Genomic DNA, 6,167 nt, shown 5'->3' with positions numbered 1-6,167 from the left:
TTGACTTTTAAGCTGGCTTTGATGATTTGGACATGAGCTAGGACCTTAAGAATCTGCATGAAAGGAGGATTAGCAGCCGAGTTACACGGGACAATGTGAAAAGTGTTCATATGTAGTAAAACCTGAGAAATCCGTCCGTTTTCGTCATTTGTTATCGAATCGACTTAAAGCCAGATCGTCACATTGGCTGCTCTTCTCTCTGAAACGGTTGTACTTATTGTCTGGAAAGCTTTGTCGCGTGCTGCGGTATGCGGAGACACTAAAAGCACCATAGTAGAACACAGATGAAGCTTCTAAGATGGTGTAATAGCCAGTAAGAAGTAGTACAATTCAAGTTTGAGGTACTGATTATTGACTTTTTAGCTGGCTTTGGTGCCTTGGATATGAGCTATTACCTTAAGATTCTGCATGAAAGGAGGAATAGCAGCCGAGTTGCACGGGAGAATGTGAAAAGTGTTCATATGTAGTAAAAACCTGAGAAATCCGTCCGTTTTCGTCATTTGTTATCGAATCGACTTAAAGCCAGATCGTCACATTGGCCGCTCTTCTGTCTGAAACGGTTGTACTTATCGTCTGCAAAGCTATGTCGCGTGATGCGGTATGCGGAGACACTAAAAGCACCATAGTAGAACACAGATGAAGTTTCTAAGTTGATGTAATAGCCAGTAAGAAGTAGTACAATTCAAGTTTTAGGTATCGATTATTGACTTTTTAGCTGGCTTTGGTGCCTTGGACATGAGCTAGGACCTTAAGATTCTGCATGAAAGGAGGACTAGCAGCCGCGTTGGATGGGAGAATGTGAAAAGAGTTCATATTTTAGTAAAAACCTGAGAAATCCATCCGTTTTCGTCATTTGTTATCGAATCGACTTAAAGCCAGATCGTCACATTGGCCGCTCTTGTCTCTGATACGGTTGTACTTATCGTCTGCAAAGCTATGTCGCGTGCTGCGGTAGGCGGAGACACTAAAACCACCATAGTAGAACACAGATGAAGCTTCTAATTTGATGTAATAGCCAGTAAGAAGTAGTACAATTCAAGTTTAGGTATTGATTATTGACTTTTAAGCTGGCTTTGATGCCTTGGACATGAGCTAGGACCTTAAGATTCTGCATTAAAGGAGGACTAGCAGCCGCGTTGCACGGGAGAATGTGAAAAGTATTCATATGTAGTAAAAACCTGAGAAGGAGGATTAGCAGCCGAGTTGCATGGGACAATGTGAAAAGTGTTCATATGTAGTAAAACCTGAGAAATCCGTCCGTTTTCGTCATTTGTTATCGAATCGACTTAAAGCCAGATCGTCACATTGGCTGCTCTTCTCTCTGAAACGGTTGTACTTATTGTCTGGAAAGCTTTGTCGCGTGCTGCGGTATGCGGAGACACTAAAAGCACCATAGTAGAACACAGATGAAGCTTCTAAGATGATGTAATAGCTAGTAAGAAGTAGTACAATTCAAGTTTTAGGTATCGATTATTGACTTTTTAGCTGGCTTTGGTGCCTTGGACATGAGCTAGGACCTTAAGAATCTGCATGAAAGGAGGACTAGCAGCCGAGTTGCACGGGAGAATGTGAAAAGTATTCATATGTAGTAAAAACCTGAGAAATCCGTCCGTTTTCGTCATTTGTTATCGAATCGACTTAAAGCCAGATCGTCACATTGGCCGCTCTTCTCTCTGAAACGGTTGTACTTATAGTCTGCAAAGCTATGTCGCGTGATGCGGTATGCGGAGACACTAAAAGCACCATAGTAGAACACAGATGAAGCTTCTAAGTTGATGTAATAGCCAGTAAGAAGTAGTACAATTCAAGTTTGAGGTACTGATTATTGACTTTTTAGCTGGCTTTGGTGCCTTGGACATGAGCTATTACCTTAAGATTCTGCATGAAAGGAGGAATAGCAGCCGAGTTGCACGGGAGAATGTGAAAAGTGTTCATATGTAGTAAAAACCTGAGAAATCCGTCCGTTTTCGTCATTTGTTATCGAATCGACTTAAAGCCAGATCGTCACATTGGCCGCTCTTCTCTCTGAAACGGTTGTACTTATCGTCTGCAAAGCTATGTCGCGTGATGCGGTATGCGGAGACACTAAAAGCACCATAGTAGAACACAGATGAAGCTTCTAAGTTGATGTAATAGCCAGTAAGAAGTAGTACAATTCAAGTTTGAGGTATCGATTATTGACTTTTTAGCTGGCTTTGGTGCCTTGGACATGAGCTGGGACCTTAAGATTCTGCATGAAAGGAGGACTAGCAGCCGAGTTGCACGGGAGAATGTGAAAAGTGTTCATATGTAGTAAAAACCTGAGAAATCCGTCCGTTTTCGTCATTTGTTATCGAATCGACTTAAAGCCAGATCGACACATTGGCCGCTCTTCTCTCTGAAACGGTTGTACTTATCGTCTGCAAAGCTATGTCGTATGCTGCGGTAGGCGGAGACACTAAAACCACCACAGTAGAACACAGATGAAGCTTCTAATTTGATGTAATAGCCAGTAAGAAGTAGTACAATTCAAGTTTTAGGTACTGATTATTGACTTTTAAGCTGGCTTTGATGATTTGGACATGAGCTAGGACCTTAAGAATCTGCATGAAAGGAGGACTAGCAGCCGCGTTGCACGGGAGAATGTGAAAAGTATTCATATGTAGTAAAAACCTGAGAAGGAGGATTAGCAGCCGAGTTGCATGGGACAATGTGAAAAGTGTTCATATGTAGTAAAACCTGAGAAATCCGTCCGTTTTCGTCATTTGTTATCGAATCGACTTAAAGCCAGATCGTCACATTGGCTGCTCTTCTCTCTGAAACGGTTGTACTTATTGTCTGGAAAGCTTTGTCGCGTGCTGCGGTATGCGGAGACACTAAAAGCACCATAGTAGAACACAGATGAAGCTTCTAAGATGATGTAATAGCTAGTAAGAAGTAGTACAATTCAAGTTTTAGGTATCGATTATTGACTTTTTAGCTGGCTTTGGTGCCTTGGACATGAGCTAGGACCTTAAGAATCTGCATGAAAGGAGGACTAGCAGCCGAGTTGCACGGGAGAATGTGAAAAGTATTCATATGTAGTAAAAACCTGAGAAATCCGTCCGTTTTCGTCATTTGTTATCGAATCGACTTAAAGCCAGATCGTCACATTGGCCGCTCTTCTCTCTGAAACGGTTGTACTTATAGTCTGCAAAGCTATGTCGCGTGATGCGGTATGCGGAGACACTAAAAGCACCATAGTAGAACACAGATGAAGCTTCTAAGTTGATGTAATAGCCAGTAAGAAGTAGTACAATTCAAGTTTGAGGTACTGATTATTGACTTTTTAGCTGGCTTTGGTGCCTTGGACATGAGCTATTACCTTAAGATTCTGCATGAAAGGAGGAATAGCAGCCGAGTTGCACGGGAGAATGTGAAAAGTGTTCATATGTAGTAAAAACCTGAGAAATCCGTCCGTTTTCGTCATTTGTCATCGAATCGACTTAAAGCCAGATCGTCACATTGGCCGCTCTTCTCTCTGAAACGGTTGTACTTATCGTCTGCAAAGCTATGTCGCGTGATGCGGTATGCGGAGACACTAAAAGCACCATAGTAGAACACAGATGAAGCTTCTAAGTTGATGTAATAGCCAGTAAGAAGTAGTACAATTGAAGTTTTAGGTATCGATTATTGACTTTTTAGCTGGCTTTGGTGCCTTGGACATGAGCTAGGACCTTAAGATTCTGCATGAAAGGAGGACTAGCAGCCGCGTTGGATGGGAGAATGTGAAAAGTGTTCATATTTTAGTAAAAACCTGAGAAATCCATCCGTTTTCGTCATTTGTTATCGAATCGACTTAAAGCCAGATCGTCACATTGGCCGCTCTTGTCTCTGAATCGGTTGTACTTATCGTCTGCAAAGCTATGTCGTATGCTGCGGTAGGCGGAGACACTAAAACCACCACAGTAGAACACAGATGAAGCTTCTAATTTGATGTAATAGCCAGTAAGAAGTAGTACAATTCAAGTTTAGGTATTGATTATTGACTTTTAAGCTGGCTTTGATGCCTTGGACATGAGCTAGGACCTTAAGATTCTGCATGAAAGGAGGACTAGCAGCCGCGTTGGATGGGAGAATGTGAAAAGTGTTCATATTTTAGTAAAAACCTGAGAAATCCATCCGTTTTCGTCATTTGTTATCGAATCGACTTAAAGCCAGATCGTCACATTGGCCGCTCTTGTCTCTGAAACGGTTGTACTTATCGTCTGCAAAGCTATGTCGTATGCTGCGGTAGGCGGAGACACTAAAACCACCACAGTAGAACACAGATGAAGCTTCTAATTTGATGTAATAGCCAGTAAGAAGTAGTACAATTCAAGTTTTAGGTATCGATTATTGACTTTTTAGCTGGCTTTGGTGCCTTGGACATGAGCTAGGACCTTAAGATTCTGCATTAAAGGAGGACTAGCAGCCGCGTTGCACGGGAGAATGTGAAAAGTATTCATATGTAGTAAAAACCTGAGAAGGAGGATTAGCAGCCGAGTTGCATGGGACAATGTGAAAAGTGTTCATATGTAGTAAAACCTGAGAAATCCGTCCGTTTTCGTCATTTGTTATCGAATCGACTTAAAGCCAGATCGTCACATTGGCTGCTCTTCTCTCTGAAACGGTTGTACTTATTGTCTGGAAAGCTTTGTCGCGTGCTGCGGTATGCGGAGACACTAAAAGCACCATAGTAGAACACAGATGAAGCTTCTAAGATGATGTAATAGCTAGTAAGAAGTAGTACAATTCAAGTTTTAGGTATCGATTATTGACTTTTTAGCTGGCTTTGGTGCCTTGGACATGAGCTAGGACCTTAAGATTCTGCATGAAATGAGGACTAGCAGCCGCGTTGGATGGGAGAATGTGAAAAGTGTTCATATTTTAGTAAAAACCTGAGAAATCCATCCGTTTTCGTCATTTGTTATCGAATCGACTTAAAGCCAGATCGTCACATTGGCCGCTCTTCTCTCTGAAACGGTTGTACTTATCGTCTGCAAAGCTATGTCGTATGCTGCGGTAGTCGGAGACACTAAAACCACCACAATTGAACACAGATGAAGCTTCTAATTTGATGTAATAGCCAGTAAGAAGTAGTACAATTCAAGTTTTAGGTATCGATTATTGACTTTTTAGCTGGCTTTGGTGCCTTGGACATGAGCTAGGACCTTAAGATTCTGCATTAAAGGAGGACTAGCAGCCGCGTTGCACGGGAGAATGTGAAAAGTATTCATATGTAGTAAAAACCTGAGAAGGAGGATTAGCAGCCGAGTTGCATGGGACAATGTGAAAAGTGTTCATATGTAGTAAAACCTGAGAAATCCGTCCGTTTTCGTCATTTGTTATCGAATCGACTTAAAGCCAGATCGTCACATTGGCTGCTCTTCTCTCTGAAACGGTTGTACTTATTGTCTGGAAAGCTTTGTCGCGTGCTGCGGTATGCGGAGACACTAAAAGCACCATAGTAGAACACAGATGAAGCTTCTAAGATGATGTAATAGCTAGTAAGAAGTAGTACAATTCAAGTTTTAGGTATCGATTATTGACTTTTTAGCTGGCTTTGGTGCCTTGGACATGAGCTAGGACCTTAAGATTCTGCATGAAAGGAGGAATAGCAGCCGAGTTGCACGGGAGAATGTGAAAAGTGTTCATATGTAGTAAAAACCTGAGAAATCCGTCCGTTTTCGTCATTTGTTATCGAATCGACTTAAAGCCAGATCGTCACATTGGCCGCTCTTCTCTATGAAACGGTTGTACTTATCGTCTGCAAAGCTATGTCGCGTGATGCGGTATGCGGAGACACTAAAAGCACCATAGTAGAACACAGATGAAGCTTCTAAGTTGATGTAATAGCCAGTAAGAAGTAGTACAATTCAAGTTTTAGGTATCGATTATTGACTTTTTAGCTGGCTTTGGTGCCTTGGACATGAGCTAGGACCTTAAGATTCTGCATGAAAGGAGGACTAGCAGCCGCGTTGGATGGGAGAATGTGAAAAGAGTTCATATTTTAGTAAAAACCTGAGAAATCCATCCGTTTTCGTCATTTGTTATCGAATCGACTTAAAGCCAGATCGTCACATTGGCCGCTCTTGTCTCTGAAACGGTTGTACTTATCGTCTGCAAAGCTATGTCGCGTGCTGCGGTAGGCGGAGACACTAAAACCA

The sequence above is a fragment of the Schistocerca gregaria genome, unplaced genomic scaffold, assembly GCF_023897955.1.
Source record: "Schistocerca gregaria isolate iqSchGreg1 unplaced genomic scaffold, iqSchGreg1.2 ptg000266l, whole genome shotgun sequence".
Lineage (NCBI taxonomy): Eukaryota > Metazoa > Arthropoda > Insecta > Orthoptera > Acrididae > Schistocerca > Schistocerca gregaria.
The sequence above is the reverse complement of the archived record's forward strand: the minus strand, read 5'-3'. Positions refer to the sequence as shown.